General features: G+C 46.6%; 1 protein-coding gene and 1 pseudogene across 3 annotated transcripts in view; one reads left to right on the top strand and one right to left on the bottom strand.

Moving 5' to 3' along the window:
- DNAH2 (dynein axonemal heavy chain 2) overlaps window positions 1–25,488 on the top strand; it is a 161,737-nt gene that overhangs the window by 1,621 nt on the left and 134,628 nt on the right.
- On the bottom strand, window positions 12,749–18,053 carry LOC149304308 (T-complex protein 1 subunit theta pseudogene; annotated as a pseudogene). Of its 2 annotated transcripts, none has more exons than XR_016271985.1 (2): window positions 17,965–18,053; window positions 12,749–14,518 (listed from the first exon to the last, which is right to left on the bottom strand). The product of XR_016271985.1 is annotated as a T-complex protein 1 subunit theta pseudogene, transcript variant X2 (transcript). The 2 variants fall into 2 exon arrangements; XR_016271984.1 differs by having other exon boundaries at window positions 12,750–14,518; window positions 17,969–18,053.

The raw sequence follows: 25,488 nt of genomic DNA, 5'->3' as shown, positions 1-25,488 counted from the left end.
ATCCATCGCAGCTGCAGGTCACTTGTTTTAAGGTCAGAATGAGGCATCCAACACGTCCCCATTACCTTGGCATTTTGTTCCGACTTCAGAACAGGTGACTTGCAGCAGTGGCAGATGCTTGCCCTTGTAGACAGCCTCCTTGCCACAGAAAGTGAGGGTATGGTAACAGTGGGGAAACGGGGAAACTGTGGGGCCAGGATACTCTGGGCACAGCCTTGGTGGTCCAATTTTGCCACATCGTTGCCAGTTTTGCCATCCCAGTGTCCCTGTCTTGCTGGACTCTTTGGTGTCTCTTTCCCAACCTCCAGCTGAACTGGTTTTTGTGGGGGGTCAATGTGACTCACCTTGCTTAGCCCTTTTGTGGGGACTTTGGTCGGGCATACGCAGATGTGGAGTAGCAGTTTCTTCCCTATCAGTCTATTTTGCACTGGTTTCTCGTCCAAATGCCATTCCCTGCTTGCAAATTGACAGGGGTTAATATAATTGATTACGGAGAGATGGGCCTTATTTGCGAGCCATTTAGTTAATTATGCCTGGATGGGGGAAGCGTGCGCACTAATTGCTGCTCGTGGATGGCTGTGCCAAATGGCTGCAGGTGCAGCTTGCCATAGCGTCCTGCTAATGGCTGCCATGCGCAGGCAGTGGGAGATGAAAGGCACAGACGCCCGTCTTCCTTGCCTCCTGTTAGAGATCAACCCCCAGCTCCACTTCCAACGAGGAACATTTTGGAAAGGGGGAGAAACAACAAAAAGATATGGCGTTGCTTTTGCATGGTGAGTAAGCCAAAGAATTTGATTTCTGGTTGGTTCTAGCACATTGGTTGTACATTTCTGGGAGAAAAGAAGAACGCAAATGGACCCATGTCTTGTTGCAGAACTCTGGGCTGTGATGGTGGTGCAGTGGCTTTCAAACACATTGAATTGCTGTTTCTATCATTTCTAGTTGTGGTTGTTTATCTGCTGTCAAATCAGCATCAACTTATGGCAACTCCATGAATGAGAGACCACCAAGGCTGCTGCCACACTGCAGAATTAGAGCATTTTGACACAACTTTAACTGCCATGGCTCCATCCTATGGCATCCTGGGATCTGCAGTTTGTTGTGGCACCAGAGCTCTCTGGCAGAGAAGGCTAAATAGCTCACAAAACTTTTTTAAGTCCCAGCATTCCATAGCATTGAATCATGGTAGTTAATGCAGTGTCAAACTGCATTAATTCAACAATGCAGATACAGCCCTAGAAATCCTCTTAGTAGCTGCCCTTGCTCAGGTCTTGCAAACTCAAGGCTGTGGCTTCCTTGACAGAAACAACCCTGTTTGTAATGTGTTCTCCCTTCTTTCCTGCTGCCTTCCATTATTGCCTTTTCCAGGGAGTCATGCGTACTGCTACCCCGGGTTACGAAATTAATTCGTTCCGCTATTCCTTTCGTAAGCCGAAAATTTCGTAACCCGAAGCGCTTTTCCCATTGAAAATAACTAATGCGTTCCATGACCTCAGACTGAACCTGCAAGTCAAAACAAAGTCACAATAGAGGCCTATTAAGCTAAGTACCCTACAATACAATGTAATACAAAGTTGCCTGAGGCACTAAAGAGCTTAACAATGACTGGCAGGTCCATTCTAAACTTTCTAAGGATCTTAACAATGACTGGCAGGTCCATTCTAAACTTTCTAATGATCTTAACAATGACTGACAGGTCCATTCTAAACTTTCTAATGATCTTAACAATGACTGACAGGTCCATTCTAAACTTTCTAAAGGATAAAGAAAAAAAGTTTTTTTCTCTCTTTGATGGTTCTGGCATCTCAGAGTCAGGCAGGAGGAGGAGGATGAGCTCTCAAATCATCACACCCATGACCAAAGCACCCCAAATCTAAAAAAGCAACCCCATGGTCACACTCTCTGGCCCAAACTTGCAAAAGTCCCACCCCACACTTTGAAAACATCACAGCCATGACCAAACCACCCCAGAACCCAAACTCAAAGGCCAGAACCCCCAAATCTGAAAATGCCACCCCAAAGTCACACTCTCTGGCCCACATCAAATCAAGGCCAAACTTGCAAAAATCGATGCCCACACTTTGAAAACATCACAGCCATGACCAAACCACCCCAGAACCCAAACTCAAAGGCCAGAAACCCCAAATCTGAACATGCCACCCCAAAGTCACACTCTCTGGCCCACATCAAATCAAGGCCAAACTTGCAAAAATCGATGCCCACACTTTGAAAACATCACAGCCATGACCAAACCACCCCAGAACCCAAACTCAAAGGCCAGAAACCCCAAATCTGAACATGCCACCCCAAGGTCACACTCTCTGGCCCACATCAAATCAAGGCCAAACACATCTCACACTTTGAAAACATCACACCCATGACCATGCCACCCCAGAACCCAAACTCAAAGGCCAGAAACCCCAAATCTGAACATGCCACCCCAAGGTCACACTCTCTGGCCCACATCAAATCAGGGCCAAACATGCAAACCTCACATCTCACACTTTGAAATCATCACACCCATGACCATGCCACCCCAGAACCCAAACTCAAAGGCCAGAAACCCCAAATCTGAACATGCCACCCCATGGTCACACTCTCTGGCCCACATCAAATCAAGGCCAAACTTGCAAAAATCGATGCCCACACTTTGAAAACATCACAGCCATGACCAAACCACCCCAGAACTCAAACCCAAAGGCCAGAAAACCCAAATCTGAACATGCATCCCCATGGTAAGGCCCATTCTAAAGGATAAAGAAAAAAAGTGTTGCTGGTCTTGGCATCTCAGAGTGAGGCAGGGGAAGGAGGAGGAGGAGCTGCTCTCAAATCATCACAGCCATGACCAAAGCAACCACAAATCTAAAAAAGGAACCCCATGGTCACACTCTCTGGCCCACATCAAATCAAGGCCAAACACATCTCACACTTTGAAAACATCACAGCCATGACCAAACCACCCCAGAACCCAAACTCAAAGGCCAGAAACCCCAAATCTGAACATGCCACCCCAAGGTCACACTCTCTGGCCCACATCAAATCAGGGCCAAACATGCAAACCTCACATCTCACACTTTGAAATCATCACACCCATGACCATGCCACCCCAGAACCCAAACTCAAAGGCCAGAAACCCCAAATCTGAACATGCCACCCCAAGGTCACACTCTCTGGCCCACATCAAATCAAGGCCAAACACATCTCACACTTTGAAAACATCACACCCATGACCATGCCACCCCAGAACCCAAACTCAAAGGCCAGAAACCCCAAATCTGAAAATGCCACCCCAAAGTCACACTCTCTGGCCCACATCAAATCAAGGCCAAACACATCTCACACTTTGAAAACATCACACCCATGACCATGCCACCCCAGAACCCAAACTCAAAGGCCAGAAACCCCAAATCTGAACATGCCACCCCAAGGTCACACTCTCTGGCCCACATCAAATCAGGGCCAAACATGCAAACCTCACATCTCACACTTTGAAATCATCACACCCATGACCATGCCACCCCAGAACCCAAACTCAAAGGCCAGAAACCCCAAATCTGAACATGCCACCCCAAGGTCACACTCTCTGGCCCACATCAAATCAAGGCCAAACACATCTCACACTTTGAAAACATCACACCCATGACCATGCCACCCCAGAACCCAAACTCAAAGGCCAGAAACCCCAAATCTGAACATGCCACCCCAAGGTCACACTCTCTGGCCCACATCAAATCAGGGCCAAACATGCAAACCTCACATCTCACACTTTGAAATCATCACACCCATGACCATGCCACCCCAGAACCCAAACTCAAAGGCCAGAAACCCCAAATCTGAACATGCCACCCCATGGTCACACTCTCTGGCCCACATCAAATCAAGGCCAAACTTGCAAAAATCGATGCCCACACTTTGAAAACATCACAGCCATGACCAAACCACCCCAGAACTCAAACCCAAAGGCCAGAAAACCCAAATCTGAACATGCATCCCCATGGTAAGGCCCATTCTAAAGGATAAAGAAAAAAAGTGTTGCTGGTCTTGGCATCTCAGAGTGAGGCAGGGGAAGGAGGAGGAGGAGCTGCTCTCAAATCATCACAGCCATGACCAAAGCAACCACAAATCTAAAAAAGGAACCCCATGGTCACACTCTCTGGCCCACATCAAATCAAGGCCAAACACATCTCACACTTTGAAAACATCACAGCCATGACCAAACCACCCCAGAACCCAAACTCAAAGGCCAGAAACCCCAAATCTGAACATGCCACCCCAAGGTCACACTCTCTGGCCCACATCAAATCAGGGCCAAACATGCAAACCTCACATCTCACACTTTGAAATCATCACACCCATGACCATGCCACCCCAGAACCCAAACTCAAAGGCCAGAAACCCCAAATCTGAACATGCCACCCCAAGGTCACACTCTCTGGCCCACATCAAATCAAGGCCAAACACATCTCACACTTTGAAAACATCACACCCATGACCATGCCACCCCAGAACCCAAACTCAAAGGCCAGAAACCCCAAATCTGAAAATGCCACCCCAAAGTCACACTCTCTGGCCCACATCAAATCAAGGCCAAACACATCTCACACTTTGAAAACATCACACCCATGACCATGCCACCCCAGAACCCAAACTCAAAGGCCAGAAACCCCAAATCTGAACATGCCACCCCAAGGTCACACTCTCTGGCCCACATCAAATCAAGGCCAAACACATCTCACACTTTGAAAACATCACACCCATGACCATACCACCCCAGAACCCAAACCCAAAGGCCAGAAACCCCAAATCTGAACATGCCACCCCAAGGTCACACTCTCTGGCCCACATCAAATCAAGGCCAAACATGCAAACCTCACATCCCACACTCTCAAATCATCACACCCATGACCATACAGTACAAAAGTGTTTTTCTTATCTTTGCTGGTCTTGGCATCTGGTCCTGGCATCTCGGAGTGAGGCAGGAGGAGGAGGAGGAGGAGAGGGGCAGCCCAAAAAGCCAAATTTAAACCAATTCAAGCAATTTAACCACTTCAGCCAATTCAAGCAATTTCACCACTTCAGCCAATTTAGCCAATTCAAGCAATTTAACCAATTCAGCCAATTTAGCCAATGCCACCAATTTAACAAAGTTAACCATTTTTTTAAAAAGAATTTGGTGTTTTTTTTAAGGGTCACCTTTTTTTTAAGGGTCACCTTTTGCCTTCTTGGAAGACGGTTCTCCCGCTCTAGGGAAGAACTGGTCCAAGGATGTCTGCTTTTGCCGGCCCTTAAGCAGGTTCTTAAAATGGCTAAGGCAGACATTATCAAAATGGGCAATGGCATGGCTGGTGAGCACCTGCTCAGGGTGGTGCTTCTCCACAAAGGAAGCCACATTGTGGAATTGCCGCAAAATGTCTTTAATTTCTGCCGTTGGCAGAGATGCCCCCGCAGCCTCCTCCTCCTGGCCCCTGTCGAAATGGAGCACGTCTTCATCCACGGCCGAGTGTTGCATCGCCGCCAAGGCCTTCAGGTCCTCTGTTGTCAGGTCCTCGTTGTGCTCCTCGATGAGTTCCTCCACGTCCTCGTTGTCCACGTCGAGTCCCAGGGACCTCGCGATGGAGACGATCTCGTGCACCTCTTCCTCTTCACCTGGCTCAGCACCCTCGGACTGTGACCCTTCCAAGGAAGAAGCATCAGGCCACAGCTTCCTCCACGCAGCAATCAGGTTGCGCCTGGTGATCGCCTGCCAGGCCAAGTCCACCATCTTTAAGCACACCACGATGTCAAAATGCTGCTTCCAGAACTCACGAAGGGTCAGCTGTGTGCTCTCGGTCACATCGAAGCAACGCTTGAAGAGGTGCTTGGTGTACAGCTTCTTGAAGTTGGCGATCACCTGCTGGTCCATGGGTTGCAAGAGGGAGGTCGTGTTGGGTGGCAGAAACTGGACCTTGATGAAGGAGAACTCCGCGAGGATGTCCTTCTCCAGGCCATGCGGGTGCGCAGGAGCATTGTCCAAGAGGAGGAGGCACTTCAGGGGCAAATCTTCTTCCTCCAGGTACCGCTTCACTGTCGGGGCGAAGACACTGTTGATCCACTCGACGAAAAGGAGGCGTGTCACCCATGCGCGGCCATTGGAGCGCCACATCACTGGCAACCTGTCCTTCTGGATGTTGTGTGCCTTGAACGCCCTGGGATTCTCGGAGTGGTACACCAACAGGGGCTTGACCTTACAGTCCCCGCTGGCATTGGCACACAACGCAAGTGTGAAGCGGTCCTTCATTGGCTTGTGGCCTGGCTGTCTCCTCTCCTCCTGGGTGATGTAGGTGCGGCGAGGCATCTTCTTCCAGAAGAGGCCCGTCTCGTCGCAGTTGAAGACTTGCTGCGGGACGTAGCCTTCCTCCTCCACCATGGCCTTGAACGCGACGACGAATGCTTCAGCGGCCTGGTGGTCTGCGCTGGACGCCTCGCCGTGACGGACGACAGAGTGGATCCCGGTCCTCCTCTTGAACCTGTCGAACCAGCCACGTGATGCTTTGAAGTCCGGGGTGGCTGGCTCCTCCTGCGAAGAAGTTCCTTCGCCTGCCTCCTTGCTGGCCAGGTCTTCGTAGATGGCGGTGGCCTTCTCGCAGATGACCGAGGTGGTCACAGTGTCCCCGACTCGCTCCTTTTCCTTGATCCAGAGGAGAAGCAGGCGCTCCATCTCCTCATGCTTCGGTGTCCTCTGCTTGGCGATGGTCGTCACGCCTTTCGCTGGAGCCACAACAGCTCTGATGGCCTCCTTCTGCTTGAGGACAGTGCCAATCGTCGATGGGTTGCGTCCATACTCCTTGGCAATGTCCACCAAGCGCACGCCCCTCTCGTGCTTGGCAATGATGTCCTTCTTGTCCTCCAAGGACAAGGGAGCCCTCTTCTTCTTCTCACCGCTTGGCTTGGGAGCCATACTGTAGCTCAAGCCTAAAAAGGACAAAAGGAACAGGCACTGAGCAAAAGCCACAATTGGAAACCACCCCCACCCCCATGGTCACACTCTCTGGCCCAAACTTGCAAAAGTCCCACCCCACACTCTCAAATCATCACAGCCATGGCCAAAGCACACAAGAACACAAGCCCATAGGCCAGAAACCCAAAATCTGAAAATGCAACCCTATGGTGAGAGTCTCTGGCCACATGTGACCATAGCCAAAGTGTTAAAAGTCTCACACCACACTTTGAAAACAGCACAGCCATGAAGAAATCAAAGCAGCAAATGAAGCCCATCATCCACACATGAGAGCATGTTACCCAAACAGCAAAAACCCCGCAAAAAAGCAACCCAGCAGCTCTAACCCATCATCCACACATGAGAGCATGTTACCCAAACAGCAAAAAACCCCCAAAAAAGCAACCCAGCAGCTCTAACCCATCATCCACACATGAGAGCATGTTACCCAAACAGCAAAAAACCCCCAAAAAAGCAACCCAGCAGCTCTAACCCATCATCCACACATCAGAGCATGCCACACTAACAGCAAAAACCCCCCAAAAAAGCAACCCAGCAGCTCTAACCCATCATCCACACATCAGAGCATGTTACCCAAACAGCAAAAAACCCCCAAAAATGCAACCCAGCAGCTCTAACCCATCATCCACACATGAGAGCATGTTACCCAAACAGCAAAAAAACCCCAAAAAAGCAACCCAGCAGCTCTAACCCATCATCCACACATCAGAGCATGTTACCCAAACAGCAAAAAAACCCCAAAAATGCAACCCAGCAGCTCTAACCCATCATCCACACATCAGAGCATGCCACACTAACAGCAAAAACCCCCCAAAAAAGCAACCCAGCAGCTCTAACCCATCATCCACACATGAGAGCATGTTACCCAAACAGCAAAAACCCCCCAAAAAAGCAACCCAGCAGCTCTAACCCATCATCCACACATCAGAGCATGTTACCCAAACAGCAAAAAACCCCCAAAAATGCAACCCAGCAGCTCTAGCCCATCATCCACACATCAGAGCATGTTACCCAAACAGCAAAAAAACCCCAAAAATGCAACCCAGCAGCTCTAACCCATCATCCACACATCAGAGCATGTTACCCAAACAGCAAAAAAACCCCAAAAATGCAACCCAGCAGCTCTAACCCATCATCCACACATGAGAGCATGTTACCCAAACAGCAAAAAAACCCCAAAAATGCAACCCAGCAGCTCTAGCCCATCATCCACACATCAGAGCATGTTACCCAAACAGCAAAAAACCCCCAAAAATGCAACCCAGCAGCTCTAACCCATCATCCACACATCAGAGCATGTTACCCAAACAGCAAAAAAACCCCAAAAATGCAACCCAGCAGCTCTAACCCATCATCCACACATCAGAGCATGTTACCCAAACAGCAAAAAACCCCCAAAAAAGCAACCCAGCAGCTCTAACCCATCATCCACACATGAGAGCATGTTACCCAAACAGCAAAAAACCCCCAAAAAAGCAACCCAGCAGCTCTAACCCATCATCCACACATCAGAGCATGCCACACTAACAGCAAAAACCCCCCAAAAAAGCAACCCAGCAGCTCTAACCCATCATCCACACATCAGAGCATGTTACCCAAACAGCAAAAAAACCCCAAAAATGCAACCCAGCAGCTCTAACCCATCATCCACACATGAGAGCATGTTACCCAAACAGCAAAAAAACCCCAAAAAAGCAACCCAGCAGCTCTAACCCATCATCCACACATCAGAGCATGTTACCCAAACAGCAAAAAAACCCCAAAAATGCAACCCAGCAGCTCTAACCCATCATCCACACATCAGAGCATGCCACACTAACAGCAAAAACCCCCCAAAAAAGCAACCCAGCAGCTCTAACCCATCATCCACACATGAGAGCATGTTACCCAAACAGCAAAAACCCCCCAAAAAAGCAACCCAGCAGCTCTAACCCATCATCCACACATCAGAGCATGTTACCCAAACAGCAAAAAACCCCCAAAAATGCAACCCAGCAGCTCTAGCCCATCATCCACACATCAGAGCATGTTACCCAAACAGCAAAAAAACCCCAAAAATGCAACCCAGCAGCTCTAACCCATCATCCACACATCAGAGCATGTTACCCAAACAGCAAAAAAACCCCAAAAATGCAACCCAGCAGCTCTAACCCATCATCCACACATGAGAGCATGTTACCCAAACAGCAAAAAAACCCCAAAAATGCAACCCAGCAGCTCTAGCCCATCATCCACACATCAGAGCATGTTACCCAAACAGCAAAAAAACCCCAAAAATGCAACCCAGCAGCTCTAACCCATCATCCACACATCAGAGCATGTTACCCAAACAGCAAAAAAACCCCAAAAATGCAACCCAGCAGCTCTAACCCATCATCCACACATCAGAGCATGTTACCCAAACAGCAAAAAAAACCCAAAAATGCAACCCAGCAGCTCTAACCCATCATCCACACATGAGAGCATGTTACCCAAACAGCAAAAAACCCCCAAAAATGCAACCCAGCAGCTCTAGCCCATCATCCACACATCAGAGCATGTTACCCAAACAGCAAAAAAACCCCAAAAATGCAACCCAGCAGCTCTAACCCATCATCCACACATCAGAGCATGTTACCCAAACAGCAAAAAAACCCCAAAAATGCAACCCAGCAGCTCTAACCCATCATCCACACATCAGAGCATGTTACCCAAACAGCAAAAAAACCCCAAAAATGCAACCCAGCAGCTCTAGCCCATCATCCACACATCAGAGCATGTTACCCAAACAGCAAAAAACCCCCAAAAATGCAACCCAGCAGCTCTAACCCATCATCCACACATCAGAGCATGTTACCCAAACAGCAAAAAAACCCCAAAAATGCAACCCAGCAGCTCTAACCCATCATCCACACATCAGAGCATGTTACCCAAACAGCAAAAAAACCCCAAAAATGCAACCCAGCAGCTCTAACCCATCATCCACACATGAGAGCATGTTACCCAAACAGCAAAAACCCCCCAAAAAAGCAACCCAGCAGCTCTAACCCATCATCCACACATGAGAGCATGTTACCCAAACAGCAAAAAAAACCCCAAAAATGCAACCCAGCAGCTCTAACCCATCATCCACACATGAGAGCATGTTACCCAAACAGCAAAAAACCCCCAAAAATGCAACCCAGCAGCTCTAACCCATCATCCACACATGAGAGCATGTTACCCAAACAGCAAAAACCCCCCAAAAAAGCAACCCAGCAGCTCTAACCCATCATCCACACATGAGAGCATGTTACCCAAACAGCAAAAAAACCCCAAAAATGCAACCCAGCAGCTCTAACCCATCATCCACACATCAGAGCATGTTACCCAAACAGCAAAAAAACCCCAAAAATGCAACCCAGCAGCTCTAACCCATCATCCACACATCAGAGCATGTTACCCAAACAGCAAAAAAACCCCAAAAATGCAACCCAGCAGCTCTAACCCATCATCCACACATCAGAGCATGTTACCCAAACAGCAAAAAAACCCCAAAAATGCAACCCAGCAGCTCTAACCCATCATCCACACATCAGAGCATGTTACCCAAACAGCAAAAAACCCCCAAAAATGCAACCCAGCAGCTCTAACCCATCATCCACACATCAGAGCATGTTACCCAAACAGCAAAAAAACCCCAAAAATGCAACCCAGCAGCTCTAGCCCATCATCCACAAATCTGAACATGCCAGTAGTGTAGCAAAACCCACAATCCACACTTTGAAAACACCAAAAAAATAAAAAAAAAAATAAAAATTAAAAAAAAATTAAAAAAATTTAAAAAAAAAAAACAGCACCCCAGCACCCCAGAGCAAAAGCATGGTCACACTGTCTCAGCCCACCCCACCCCACAAGAAGAAGGTAAAAATCCATCAACCTACCTGTAGAGAAATTCCTGATGGCCGGTCTTGATCCGAAGATACACCTGGCAAAGGCAGCAAAAGTCCAAAGCCAGGCAAAGTCCGAACCGCAAGTGAACCCAAGAGTCAGAGCTCAAAATATCAACTCTTCCTCACACAGTCCACAGGGCCAGACAAAGGAGCAGATCGATGGAAGCCGGCTTTTGTACCTCAAGCCAGGCCACCCCCCCCAATTTCGTTAGCCAATACAGTTGATCAGCTTGATTTCGCAAGCCAATCACTGCTGCTAACGAAATTCAAAATTCGCGCCCAAGCTAACCCCTAACCCAGCCCCCTGGGTTAGCCGTTAGCCCTTTAAATCCCTGGAAAGCCTATCGCTGCAGTTTGCATCTTTTGAATTTCGCGCCGAAAAGGATTGCGTAACCCGAAGAATCTTTCGTAACCCGGGACAGCTTTTTACCAGCCGCTTTTTTCGTATCCCGAATATTTCGTAACCCGGTCCTTTCGTATCCCGGGGTACCAGTGTATGTCTAATGTATGACAGTCTCAGTTTAGTCATTTTAGCATCTATTTCAGGCTTGATTTTCTCTTGGACCTATATATTTGTCTTTTTGGTCGTCCATAGTAGCTATAAAATTCTCTTCTAGCAGCTTATAACAAATCAATCATGTTTTTCCCTGTCTACTTTCTTCTTTCTCCTGCTTTCACATCCATACACAGAAGCTGAAATACCATGGCATTGATGAGCTTGAATTTGGTGTTCAACAGTATAGCATTACACTTGCATTTCTATCATGTCCAAACTAAGAGCAAAATCCAGCTGTTAGTCTGAACTGGAGAAGACCCACTGAGTCAGCAAAACGTAGTAAGTCAACACCTACATAACTTCCATAGATTCAGGGCCATAGTGTGGTACTGTGTTGTGTATATTGTGTGCCTTCAAGTCGTTTCTGACTTATAGCAACATTAAGGTATGGCGTTTTCTTGGCAAGATTTGTCCAAGGAGGTTTGCCATTGCCTTCCCCTGGGCATCGAATCCTAGTCCATCACTCAAAGCACTACATCATGCTGGCGCTCAATCTTCAGTGTAGTACTACTGAATAATAATTGGATTTGGTTCAGACACATCTAGGGATGAACTTGGCAGTGAAACTCTGGAGGGTAAGCACTCCTTTCTCCTCCCCGCCTTCTCTCAAGTTGCTCTTTTTTAAATGTTGCCACTCTTGGCATTATTGTGAATTCCTGCTTTTACAGCTGGCCCTCCTTATCCACTTATTTTTTTATCCACCAATTCAAGCATTCACGGCTTGAAAATATTCAAAAAAAGTATAAATTCCAAGTATCAAACCTTGATTTTGCCATTTTACATAAGGGACACCATTTTATTGAGCCATTGTATTTAATGGGACTTGAGCACCCATGGATTTTGTTATTCACTGGGGTTCTGGAACCAAATCCCAGCAGATAACAGGGCTTACTGTATTAGAAAACAAAGGATTAATCAGGATTGTCCTCACCAAATCAGGACAGATGGGAGGTACCTTTACTTCATACAGTGGCCAAGGGAGAGGGAGAAAATGGAAGCAATTCTGCTCCTAAATTCCTTGAAAGTCAGGTGAAGAGCAAACATAATACAGAAGCCATGGTCTCATATGATCATAAAGCTGGGCTTTGATGTACTACATTTAGGCTCATCTCCAGAAATATCTGAAATTTGCAGAATATATAGAAAATACAGATTTCTCCACTCCCACCAGAAGAATTTTTCTGGAACTCAGAAACTCTGTTAATTTAATGTTCATTTCATGCACACATGCACACACTCCTGGCCATTGGACAGTACTGCTGTTGCCCACTTGCCCAAGAGCCTTGGCTTGTTTCGTACCAATTACGAAGACAAGAGGGACTCTGTCAGCCACAATGAATTGTACTTTATTTATAGGAGGGACCCCATAATCTTTAGGGAGAAGGGAGGCCCCTCTCAATCTAATGCATCTGGTTCTTTGTCCCAGTTGGGATTTTCCCCTCTGACTTTTGGTCCTCCACTCTTCTTGGCTACAATGACCTCACTCACTCCCAGGAGTGTGACTGCCATCTCAGTGGCCAACACAATGCCTCGTTGTTTTACTAAGAATGGATCCAGGAGGCCTTCTTTGACGGTGTCGATTGTGCCACCTTCCTCCACGGCCAAGTTGATGCCAGTGTTCTGTATGCCCAGTTGGTGCTGCACCTCTATCTTTGCCATCACTTCATTGACTGGGAGACCTGAATTTTCAGCCAGGGTGGCTGGGAGGGTTTTCAATGCTTGTGAGAACTCCAAGACTCCATACTGCTCAGATCCTGGGTAGTACATCCCCAAGGTATTGAGTCGCACTGATAGTGCCATCTCTGTGGCACCGGCCCCTGGCAACAGTCGCCCATCATTGCCCAAAATCTTGTAGACGTTGACTCCATCACGGATGGCTTCTTCCAAGCAGTCCAGCATATCCTTGGTGGCTCCTCTAAGCACAATAGTGGCGACAGGGCAAGGGGTGTCATCTTGACTGAAAATGACTGTGTTAGTGCTGCCGATTTCGGTCATGTAGACACGGCGGCAGTGCCCAATCTGTTCTTGGGATGGCACAGCTAAGTTGAGCAATAAAGTGGCTCCCACAGCTGTACACAGACGTTGCAGCTCCATGTGGGAGGTCAGCCGAACCACCAGTATCCTGTACCGGTTGGCATAGAAGAGCGCCAAATCGTCCACCTTTCCTCCAACCACCACCACATTGATGCCAGCCTGGGCAAGGCCCCGAATGTGCTGCTCCAATAGCCGCTCTTCTCCTTTGGTATAGACCTTCATTTCTGTTGCATTTCCAAAGACAACTGTGCCCTTTGCTTCCAGTCTAGGTGGGCCAAAGCAGCAACAGTAGGCCGCGATATGAGCTCTCTCCATCCGCTTGACTGTTCCTTCAACTTCTGTGCAGATGACCATACCCGCCACTATGCAGGAGTTGGTGATGTCACCCCCTGGGATTTTACATATGCGGATGAGATCCGGGTTGAAGGTGTTGTTGTCTGGAGGCAGCACCAAAATGCAGGACTTGGCTACCAATTTGGATAAGAACTTCTGGTGACCAAAGATTTTACTGCCCACAATGGCCTGCAGGATCCACATTACCTCATCCTCATCACGTGGGTTTTTCATCACGTGGCACACCAGTGTGGGCAGCAGGCGCAAAGCTTCCTTGCAAGCCATCTCATAGCCAGACCGGACGTGGACCACCGGCAGTCCTGATCGTAGCAGCTTCTCAGCATTCTCCAAAAGTGCTCCTGCCAGGAGGATAACAAAATTTGTGCCATCTCCCGTCTCCTCCTCTTGTGTTTCGGCAGCTGAGCGTAGCAAGCAAGCCACTGGGTTCTCCAGCTCCAGTTCGCGCAAGATGGTGGCAGCGTGGGAGGTGTGGAACGACTTGCCAAGATGGTTGATTACCAGCTTGTTGTGGCCCAACGGACCATAACAGGTACGCAAGGAACGCACCAAAGCTTTGCAGGCTGTGATGTTGCTGAAGAGTGTTTCCTGGAGGCCGGTGAAGTACTTCACGCCTGCCTTGAGCATCTGTGGAAGGCCAGGAGCCATGGGGACATGTGCAGCCATAACCTGTGGAGACAGTGGCAGTGAGAAGATCCACAATGACAGCTGGAATGTGTGCCATCATCATGATAGGATTTAAAAGGAACAAAACAAGCACAAAGCAAGTGTACACACCAGTTTTCGGATGTGTGTATGATAAAAACAACCGTCTGTGATCCGTTTCATCCAGCTCTACCACCCTCCAAGGTCTAGATACCACCTATTCACTTAGGTAATTCAGCTCATCCTGTCTTGTTGCCCCATCTTATCTTTAGAATTGTCTCCCAGCACACCTGCCTGATCCCACCTCTCTGACTTCCTTTCAGATCCACAAAGCCTTTGGCTTGATGTTCATTCCCCCCCCCCCGGCCCCACCCCAATAATTTCCTCTAGTTTTGCCCATTCTGGTGCTCTCCAGATATCTTGGACTACTACAACTCCCAGCATCCCTGGCATCACCACAATGGCAAGCTGTACTTCATAAATAAAAATCAAATAAATAAATAGATGAATAAAGTTCAACCATGCTGGAGGGCCTCAGATTGGGAAAGCTTGTCCTATCATAACCAGGATCCTTTTCACACTAGATATATTATAGCAACTATGGGCCCAAACAGACAGGCCAAAATAAAGCTGCTTCAGGTCACTTTGGAGGTATGCTGTTTAAATGATGCATGCGTCCTAAGAGTCCAGAAGCCACGCCAAAGCCATGCTCCAGTCCTGTCTGTTCAGGCCCTGAGATTCCTTTTTTTCTGTCATGGCAACATCCTGTGAATGCCTGGGATTTCTTGTTTGGTGATGCCTTAGAATTTTCTGGCCACTCTCTAATTCATGAATCCTAGGATTTCACGGGATCGTGTCAATTAAAATGGAATTGTAGTACTATAATTGTGTAGCATGTAAAAGTCCCAAGCCAATGTATTAATAGTACAGTAGTTTAAAAGCAATATGGCCAATTTTCCCCTTCGATGTCCCCCCACCGGTTGCACTGTTGCATCCTGATGCACTGGTTCTGGCACATGTACGGCCCAACAAATAGCAGAAACAGTGGCTTTCCGGAGATGTTGGAGAGTGTGGGAGGCTAAAAGGGAAAGCTGCTGTGTCTGTACATGCTCTTGGGTACTTTTGGTTGGAAAAGTGCCTTAAAATTGCTAGGGAATAATAATAATAATAATACAACTAAATTACTAATAATAGGCATTTGGGAGGGGTTCAGAGGGCTTTTGAGGATTGTGGGGTCCCACAGGTTTCTGTCCTGGGCCCAGTGCTGTTCAACATCTTTATCAATGACTTGGATGACAGAATTGGGGGTATACTTATCAAATTTGCAGATGACACCAAACTAGGAGGAGTAGCTAAGAACCCAGAGAACAGGATCAAACTTCAGAATGACCTTAATGATTAGAAAGCTGGGCCAAAGCTAACAAAATGAATTTCAACACAGAGAAATGTAAGGTACTGCACTTAGGGTGGAAAAATGAAATGAACAGATATAAGATGGGTGACACCTGGCTGAACGAAAAACTTTTACGTATGAAGGGATCTAGGAGTCCAAGTAGACTACAAGTTGAACATGAGTCAACAGTGCGATGCAGCAGCTAACAAGGCCAGTGCAATTTTAGGCTGCATCAATAGAAGTATAGTGTCTAGATCAAGGGAAGTAATAGTGCCACTCTATTCTGCCTTGGTCAGGCCCCACCTGGAATATTGTGTCCAGTTCTGGGCACCACAATTTAAAAAGGATGTTGAGAAACTGGAGCCATGTGTCCAAAGGAGGGAGACTAAAATGGTGAAGGGTCTGGAAACCATGCCCTATGAGGAACAACATAGGGAGCTGGAGATGTTTAGCCTGGAGAAGAGAAGGGTAAGAGGTGATATGATAGCCCTGTTTAAATACATAAAGGGATGTCATATTGAGGAGGGAGTAAGCTTGTTTTCTGCTGCTCCAGAGACTAGGACCCGTAGTAATGGATGCAAGCTACAGGAAAAGAGATTCCACCTCAACATTAGGAGGAACTTCCTGACAGTAAAGGCTGTTTGACAGTGGAACACACTCCTTCCTCAGAGTGTAGTGGAATCTCCTTCCTTAGATGTTTTTAAACTGAGGCTGGATGGCCATCTGTCAGGGATGCTTTGATTTAGATTTCCTGCATGGCAGAATGGGGTTGGACTGGATGGCCCTTCTGGTCTCTTCCAACTCTATGATTCTATGATTCTATGGTTCTTTCCCTTCTCCTACTTTAAAGCCATAGGCAGGCACCCTATTAGTATTTTATTATTAGTATACACTGTTAGTCCATATGCAAATAGTTACACTTTCTCCCAGATTTTAGAAAATGGTTGAGGGAAGGCATACAAAAACCTGCCAGTTCTGAGCAGTCTATTCCTCCAGTGCCTTCCTTCCTTCCTTCCTTCACGGTCGCTGTGCCCGCAGCCTTTTTCCTTCTGTCGTCACCGCCTACACTGGCATAGTTACTCCAGAGTAGTTCACCAAGAAGATTCTAGCCATTATCTACTTTTTTGTATTTTATGTTGTCTTGTTTTATTGGTTTTTTCTTAGTTTGCTTACTTCGTTTATACGCTCATATGATGAAGATCAATTCAGTATATAAACTTTTTAAACAAGATGGTAAAACTAGCCATTAATTTTTATATTAACACAACCCTCCACCATTTACCATTGCCTCTGTTCCTCTCTCTTGTGGTGTGGTCTTTCCAAATGTTAGCCCCATGGGGCAGAGACCTTTTGTTTCATTTTGTAGAAAGGCAGTTACCTAAATCACCAGAACTGGCACCAACAACAATCAGTAAATGAAAAGATGCCACAGAGAGCGAACATTCATGCCACTTTGCCCCGTCTTGGTGATCTGGGCTTAAGAAAAATCCATGAGCTAACATTTTCTTAATGCCTCAAGATTAATCTTATAGTCTTTCCACTGCCCCATAAACTAAAATGTAGGCTAGTAATTAGTGTCACCAATGGTTACTTGCTTTACTTTTTAGAAAGGTTCAGGGGTTTAAGATTGTCTGGGGAACACATCTACATGCTCTCCAACAGTTTACAGATGAAAATGGGGGTCTGTTTGGCTATGCAATAGCAAACTGTGGTCAGGACAGCAAACATTATTAATGAGGAAGAATGAAAAAGCTAGGAAAGGCTACAGCAGTTTGCTTTTGCCTGAGCCTACTGAGAAAGTCAATTCCTGCCCCTTCCTCTCTACACGCCAGTTGAGTTAATTTAATGCAAACTACTTTTACATTTTGAGTTCAGTTTGCAGCAACTGAAGTAAGCTGAGGACAAAGGGAGAAAAAGGAAGGAGAAGAAAGAAATTGGGACGTTTTTTAAAAAGCTGCAAAAGTGGGATGAGAGCTAATTAACTGGGATGTCCCTGCTGTTATTGGGTCAGTTGGACAGTATGCATCCGAATTCGGCTGCCCCTTTGACCCCTTTTCCATGTGCCAAGAGGACAAACCTACTGAAGCCAGCTGAGAAGCGACCACTCGAGATGCCAAGGACCTGAGAGCTACCAGGATGTGAAGGGAGGAAGCAACCAGTAAACAGTCGCTCTGATTGAGAAGTTGAGGAGGAAGTGATGTCACAATGGCACATTCTCATGGCCAGGGAGAAGCCCTGGCCAGCCTGTGAAGCCATGGGCTGTACGTGGAGATCCATTCCATAGGATGGAGCCATGTCAGTTGAAGTGGCGTCAAAATGCATTCATTCCTCAGTGTGGCAGCATCAGTCTCAACATCCATTTCCAGTGTCGCCCATTGCTACTGGTGGGGCTGCTGTTGTTCACGGCCCTTTAGTCAACCCCGATTCAGGGCAACCCTGTCGATGAGACAGTTTCAAGCTCCCTTGTCCTCCACTGCTCTGCTTAGGTCCTGCAAATTCATGTCTGCAACGTCCCTGATTGAATCTATCCATTTGGCGTGTGATCTTCCTCTCTATTACCCTCTACCTTCTCTAGCATTATTGTTTTTTCAGTGATCCGTGTCTTCACATGATGTAGCCAAAGCATGACAGCCTCAATTTGATCATTTTGGCTTTCAGGGAGATTTTGGGTTTGATCTGTTCAAGGACCCATTTGTTTGTCTTTTGGCTGTTCACAGTATCCTAAGCACTTTTCTCAGCACCACATCTCAAACAAGTTCATTTTCCTTCTGTCCATTTCCTTTGCTGTCCAGCTCTTGCACGCATACATGATGATGGGGAATATGATGGCTTGGACAATTCCAACTTTAGTGCTGTGTTGTATATCTTTACATTTTAGGATTTTGTCTAGTTCTTTCATGGCTGCCCTTCACATTCCTAGTCTTCTTCTTACTCCTTGACCGCAGTCTCTGTTCTGATCAATGTTTGATCCAAGGCATGGGAAACTTTAACTCTTTTGATTTTCTCATTATCTAGGTTGAATTTATTTATCTAGGCTTAATCATGGTCATTTTTTTCTTTACATTCAGCAGCAATCCTGTCTTTGCACTATCTTCCTTGACCTTCCTCAGTAATTGTTTCAAATCCATGATGTTTTCTGCTAGTAACATGGGGTCAACCACAAATCTGAGATGGTTGAAGTTCCTTCCTCCTATCTTCTTCCTCTTTCTTCTGAGTCTAACCCTGCTTTTCTTATGTTTTTTGCATACGAGTTGAACAAATAGGGTTCAACTGCTGCTCCCCGGTGTATAATACCAAAGTCAGGATTGCCCATACTATAGTATTTCCAATTTCTATGTACAGTTGAGAAAACAGAACAGCGGAAAAAGCTGACGAGAAGAGAATCGACTCATTTGAAACGTGATGCTAGAGGACGGATACCCTGGACTGCTAAAAAGAAAAATGGATGGGTCAGAGGGAAAATCAAGCATGGATTCTCTCTCAAAGCCAAAATGACTGAACTGAGGAATATCATACTTTGGGACTGTTGAGCTGTATCTGCACTGCAGAATTAATGCAGTGCTTTCACTTCCATGGCTCCATGCTATGGAATCTTGCAATTCGTAGTTTGTTGTGGTGCCAGAGCCCTCTGACAGAGAAGGCTAAATAGCGCACAAAGCTACAAATCCCATAATTCCATTGCCTTGAGCCATGGTGGTTAAAGTGGTGTCAAACTACATTCATTCTGCAGTGCAGATGCATCCTTCTTTCAGCAAAGTTATGGCCTCCATGTTGGAAAGCTTGGCTCAGGTTCGGTCTGGGCCAACATTCCCATTATTCCCTGCCTTCCTGGCTGAGGGGTTCTCCTAGATTCCTCTTTAGAGATGTTGCTTTCCCCCACCTCCACCTCCACTTTTGCCATCAAAACCATGGCCTGGCTTCTTTTGATTTTGCTTTGGCCGCTTGGTCAAAGCTGACCTCCTGACCCACAGCCCTCTCTCCTAGAAGTACACTGCCAGGGTCAGGGAACACTTGCCCACCCTTTTGTGCACTCTCTTTCTTTCCAGATGTTCCCCTGGTGCATTTCCATTCTCCCCCATCCCTCTTTCGCTCCCTCTCTCTTTCACATGATAATGTGAAAGTACAAAAGGCTTGGAAGTGTGAGTGTGCATGCATGTGAAAAGTGAGCAGGGTGACCAGATGGCCTGACTGAAAAAGAGGACAAGACACCCCCAAATGTAGGACATTATTAAATAAAAGCTAAAAATATGCATCTAAATATAAATTCATGCTTCTGAGTCATTTCAAACTGGAGGACATTTTGAAATTCCTCCCGGACAGAAGGTGGAAATGTGGGACATATCCTAGTAAAGGAGGACATCTGGTCATCCTGAAAGTGAGGCAAAGGGGGTGACCAGGCTGCTGTTCCAAGAAGATCCTGAGTAAATAGATAGGGATCTTGAAACACCTTTGAGGATAACTGTGCCAAAGAAGTTATAACATTACCTTTCCAGACTTGGGCTGCATCCACACTGTAGAAATACTCCAGTTTGACACAGCTTTAACTGCCACAGCTTGATATTACAGAATTCTGGGAACTGTAGTTAGTTGCAGCCCCAGAGCCCTCTGACAAAGAAGGCTAGATGTCTCACAAAACTACAAATTCTCTGAGTCCATAGCATTGAGCCACAGCAGTTTAAGCAGTGGCAAACTGGGTTATTTCCTCAGTGAAGATGCATATGGGTGGGTCTACTCCCCCATGAAAAGGCATGCTATAAATAAATCATATTATTATTATTATTATTATTATTATTTCCTCAGATGCAGCTCATGTAATTCATACTATAACTCTTTCACAGAATTAGTCTCAAAGGTGCTGCAAGATCCCTTTGCATAATGAATCCATTCCAGGTTTCAGTTTGCACTTTAAAGGCCATATCCAAAACAATAAACCTGACTCTGGAAACCAGGGTTTGAATCCCAGCTAAGCCATGGAAATCAACTGGGCTGCCTTGGGCAAGTCACAATCTCTCACCCTCAGAGGATGGCCATGACATACCCCCTCTGGAGAAACATGTCAAGAAAACCCTATGATAGAGTTGCTTTAGGGCTGCCATAAGTCAGAGATGACTTGAATGCACTCAACGACAACAACAACAGCGACAATCCCTAAAACATATGCAACAATTTGGATAGGTCCTTTATAGTTCACATTACAACCTGCAGCGGATTCACTGCCCAGGAACATGAAAATCACAGCCACAACTGTTTATAAATAAACTTATTTTTTAAACAACAACAACAACAACAACAACATGCGACTTCCTTTCTTTGTGCCATGATGGAAATGTCTTCTGCAAATGATCCCCTCAATTTCTCTCTAGTTGAGGAAAACCATGAAATATAACACCACATGCCATGAATGCTGCATTTCCTGGCTTCTTTGTGGGGCTGGTCACCTCTGTCGGGTGCCACCTTACGGATGGCAAACCGTACAAGAAAAATGCTCTTTCTCCCCTCCAGTGTCCTTTCCCTTTCCCCGCTTTTAATTGCCACTTTTCCTCCTTGATGAGCCACGGTTGCCTTCTCCCTTTTGTCGCCAACTCCCGTCTATCAAAGCGTGCCACCACCACCTCAACTACCGGTGGTGGCAACCAAGAGATAGGGACTTAATAACAGGGCTCGCTGGGGACCTGCTGATAATCCCGGCCCACTGACGGCTCCTGGGCTGATAAGACTGCGCAGAAAGCCAGCTAATCTACCTTCCTGGCAGCGGGCTGAGGATGTTCTGCTACCTGGAAGCCAGGGGTGTTGCTCATAATGAGACTCCAAATGGATTCTTCTTCCAGACAGGCAGGAGGGGGGAGTACAGAGAAGCCAGGCGAGGAGGTCTCACACAGGCTGGCAAGGCTTTCGCTCTGAAGCATTTGCATGCCGCCCGTTTTTCCAAGGCCTCCCGGAAGCTAGGATGGTTTCCTTGCACTCGCATGGCTCACCATACAAACCAGGTACAACAGCATCCAAAATCCACCAAACAGCAATACCTTTTTTGGGAAGTCGAAGACTTTCATGGCCAGCGTCCATAGTTTTTTGTGGGGGGTTTTGGGCTATGTGGTCATGTTCTAGAAGAGTTTATTACCAACATTTCACCAGCATCTGTGGTTGGCATCTGCAGAGATGCTGGCGAAACATCAGGAATAAACTCTTCTAGAACATGGCCACCTAGCCCGAAAAACCCACAAAAAACAACCCAGAGTAAGAGCCCTGGTGGCGCAGTGGTTAAATGCCTGTACTGCAGCCACTCACTCAAAACCATAAGGCTGCGAGTTCAAGACCAGCAAAGGGGCTCAAGCTTGACTCAGGCTTGCATCCTTCTGAGGAGGGAACTAAAATGAGTACCCAGATTGTTGGGGACAAATTAGCTTACAGTTGTAAACCTCTTAGACACTGCTTAGGTAGTATGAAGCAGTATATAAATGAAGCTTGTTTGTTTGTTTGTTTGTTGTTATTGCTGTCGTGTACCTTCAAGTCATCCCCAACTTACAGCAAACCTAAGGTGAGCCTATGACAAGGTTTTCTTGGCAAGATTTGTTCATAAGAGGTTTGTCCTTGCCTTCCCCTGAGGCTGAGAGAGTGTGACTTGACTAAAGTCACCCATAGGGTTTCGTAACCAAGCTGGAAAAAAAACACCCTGGTCTCCAGAGTCAGGTTTGTTATTTTGGATGAGGCCTTTCAAGTTCCATCTAAAAAGCTGGAGTGGATTCATTGCCCCACTGACATGGATGCCACCAGCCGCCACCATTTTTTTGTTTTTAAATATTGTGTATAAACAGCTGGGTTTCGCTTTGCTCTGTGTTTAGATGAGTTTCCAAGGGGGACAAAGGAAGTAAAACTATTTTCCATTTTAAAAAGAGGAAGTAGGCTGTATCTACACTGCAGAAATAATCCAGTTCGACCCCACGTTGACTGCCATAGCTCAATGCTGTGGAATTCTGGGAGCTGTAGTTTGTTGTGGCAGCAGAGCTCTCTCTGATAGAGAAGGTTTGATGTCTCACCTACAATTCCTAGGATTCCATAGCACTGAGCTGTGGAAGTTTAAAACGGTGTCAAACTGGATTATTTCTACAGTGCGGATGCAGCTTTAGATGAATAGAAAACCTTTTCCTTATCTCCTGCCTTCTTCCCAGACAAGTTTTGGACTGTCTTGACCCAATAAGCTCCACTCCAAGCTCCATCTGGATCTTATTTCAAGAACTGGCAACCCAGACTAGGTATCTGCTAGTCCAAGTATAGAAGCAATGTAGTTTGGCACCACTCTAAATTACCATGGCTTCATCCTACAGAATCCTGGGATTTGTAGTTTATGAGCACCACCATTCTTTGATTAATGACCTTGCAAAACTACTAATCCCAAGATTCCATAGGATGGAGCAACAGCACTTAAAGTGGTGTTAAGCTGCTTTATTTCTTCAGGGTAGATGCAGCCCAGTCTTAAACAGTTGTTCTCCAGCTTCTCTCCCTCTCTCTTTCTTGCAGACAGACGGCTAAATACAAAAATGGCTCCAGCTTCCAGCTGCTATGACTCAGTGTAGGTTCCTAGGTGGTCTCATACAAAGTGCGGTAATCCATTAGGGTTGATTGTCTTCCGTCAGCGATCACGCCACATAAAGCCACTTGACGTGGCATGCCAGCATGGCTCACAATAACAGCACAGAGCAGCAGAGAGAAGGTGGCCACAGAGACAAGACATTTCTGAAAACATTTGCTCTGCTATAGCGCCTCATACATGCGACATACCACTTAGCGAGTAGGCCAGCTTCCTTATCAGCTTTTGCCAGTATAGTTTATTGGAAGACGTGTCCTTTGTTTTGATGTAACTAATTGCAAATTTCGGATCTTAGATAGTGGCAAAAGGGTGCTGAATTTCACCCAGGACAAGTTCAGAACTTATGGTAGTTTCTTACAATGACACCTGTGAGCAAAGTTAAGCAGTTGTCAAAGCTGGACTCAGGCCACCTTGACTAACTGAAGCTAGAAGCACTGATACCCCTAGTGTTGCCTGCCTCTTATGAATGGGGTCAGCCCTATTAAGAACAAATCTATGCACTGGTTCAGGAAAACTGCCACCTAGTGAATGAAGATGGTAGTGCACGTTTCAACTACAGATACAGTCGGCCGTCTGTATTGACAGACTCTTTCTCTGCAGGTTCAAGTATCCACAGCTTGAAAATATTCACAAAAGTAAACGTTTCAAATAGCAAACCTTGAGCAGCAGCAGAACATGCCACAAACCATCCTGGGCATAAAATACTGTTTGAAAACACTGAAATTCTGGACCATGTCAGGATGCACAGGGAAGCCATTGAAATCCACAAACACTTGGACAATTTCAACAGGAAAGAAGAAACCCTTAAAGTGAACAAAGGTGCTTTACAGACCGCCCAAAAGGGTGGTCTGCCGGCGCCCGTGTTTGCTGCGCGAGGGAACCACAGCGGACAAACCGTGCGGTTCCCCCATGCAGCAAGAAAAACCCACACAAAGCGGGTTCTTCTTGCGGCGCTGTTGTGATGTCGCAAGGTGCCAATGGCACCCTTGCAGCATCACAAGGGCGCTGAGACGTGCGGACGCTAAGTGTCCATCACGTCAAAATGGCGGCACCCATCTGTATAGGGCACCGCCATTTTGACACCCTCGTTACGTGCAAGGGGCAAGGTGCGTCAGGAAGCACTGCCCCTCGCGCGTAACGACGGTGCCCAATAGGGCCTCTCTGGAACATGCCAAAATTTGGCTACCAGTCCTGAGGAATAGCAAAATGAGGACTCAGCAAATGCAAATGGGAAACCATTCAGAGTCAGGGGCTTTCCCAGCAGATAATGATCACCAGTTAGCACAGACTCGTCCTCTTTTGCATTAGCCTCCCAGCCTGAGGCCTGCCATCAGCACAGAACAATACACATGCAAATCACTCCTGCATTCCCAGGCTCACACAGTGTGTGTGTGTGTGTGTGTGTGTGTGTGTGTATACCCAATGTAAAGTCGAAGGCTTTTATGGCTGGCATCCATGGTTTTTTGTGGGTTTTTCGGGCTCTGTGGCCATGTTCTAGCAGAGTTTCTTTCTGACGTTTCAGAGAAGATACCAGCCGCAGATGCTGGCAAAACGTCAGAAAGAAACTCTGCTAGAACATGGCCACATAGCCCAAAAACCCCACAAAAAACCATGGATGCCAGCCATAAAAGCCTTCAACTTCACAGCAAGCCTTGATTTTGCCATTTTACAGTTGGCCCTCCTTATCCACTGATTTTTTTATACACGGATTCAAGCATTCATAGCATTCATTTTGCGATGCCATTGTATTCAATGGGACTTGAGAAGACACAGATTTTGTTATTCATGGGGGTTCCTGGAACCAAACCCCAACGGATAACAAGGGTCCACTGTATATGAGGAACAGAACTTTATTATTATGCCAATGCATTTAATGGGACTTGAACATCCACGGATTTTGATATCCACAGTTGGGTCCTAGAACCAAACCCCAGCGGATGCCAAGGGCCAACTGTACACTTAAATGGATAAAAATTAGTAATGTGTGTTTAACAACAGCAACAACAACCGTGGCGT

This window comes from Sceloporus occidentalis, unplaced genomic scaffold (assembly GCF_023333645.1).
Source record: "Sceloporus occidentalis isolate IW3139 unplaced genomic scaffold, rSceOcc1.0.p SCAF_14, whole genome shotgun sequence".
In the NCBI taxonomy this organism is placed as follows: domain Eukaryota; kingdom Metazoa; phylum Chordata; class Lepidosauria; order Squamata; family Phrynosomatidae; genus Sceloporus; species Sceloporus occidentalis.
The sequence above is the reverse complement of the archived record's forward strand: the minus strand, read 5'-3'. Positions and strand labels throughout refer to the sequence as shown.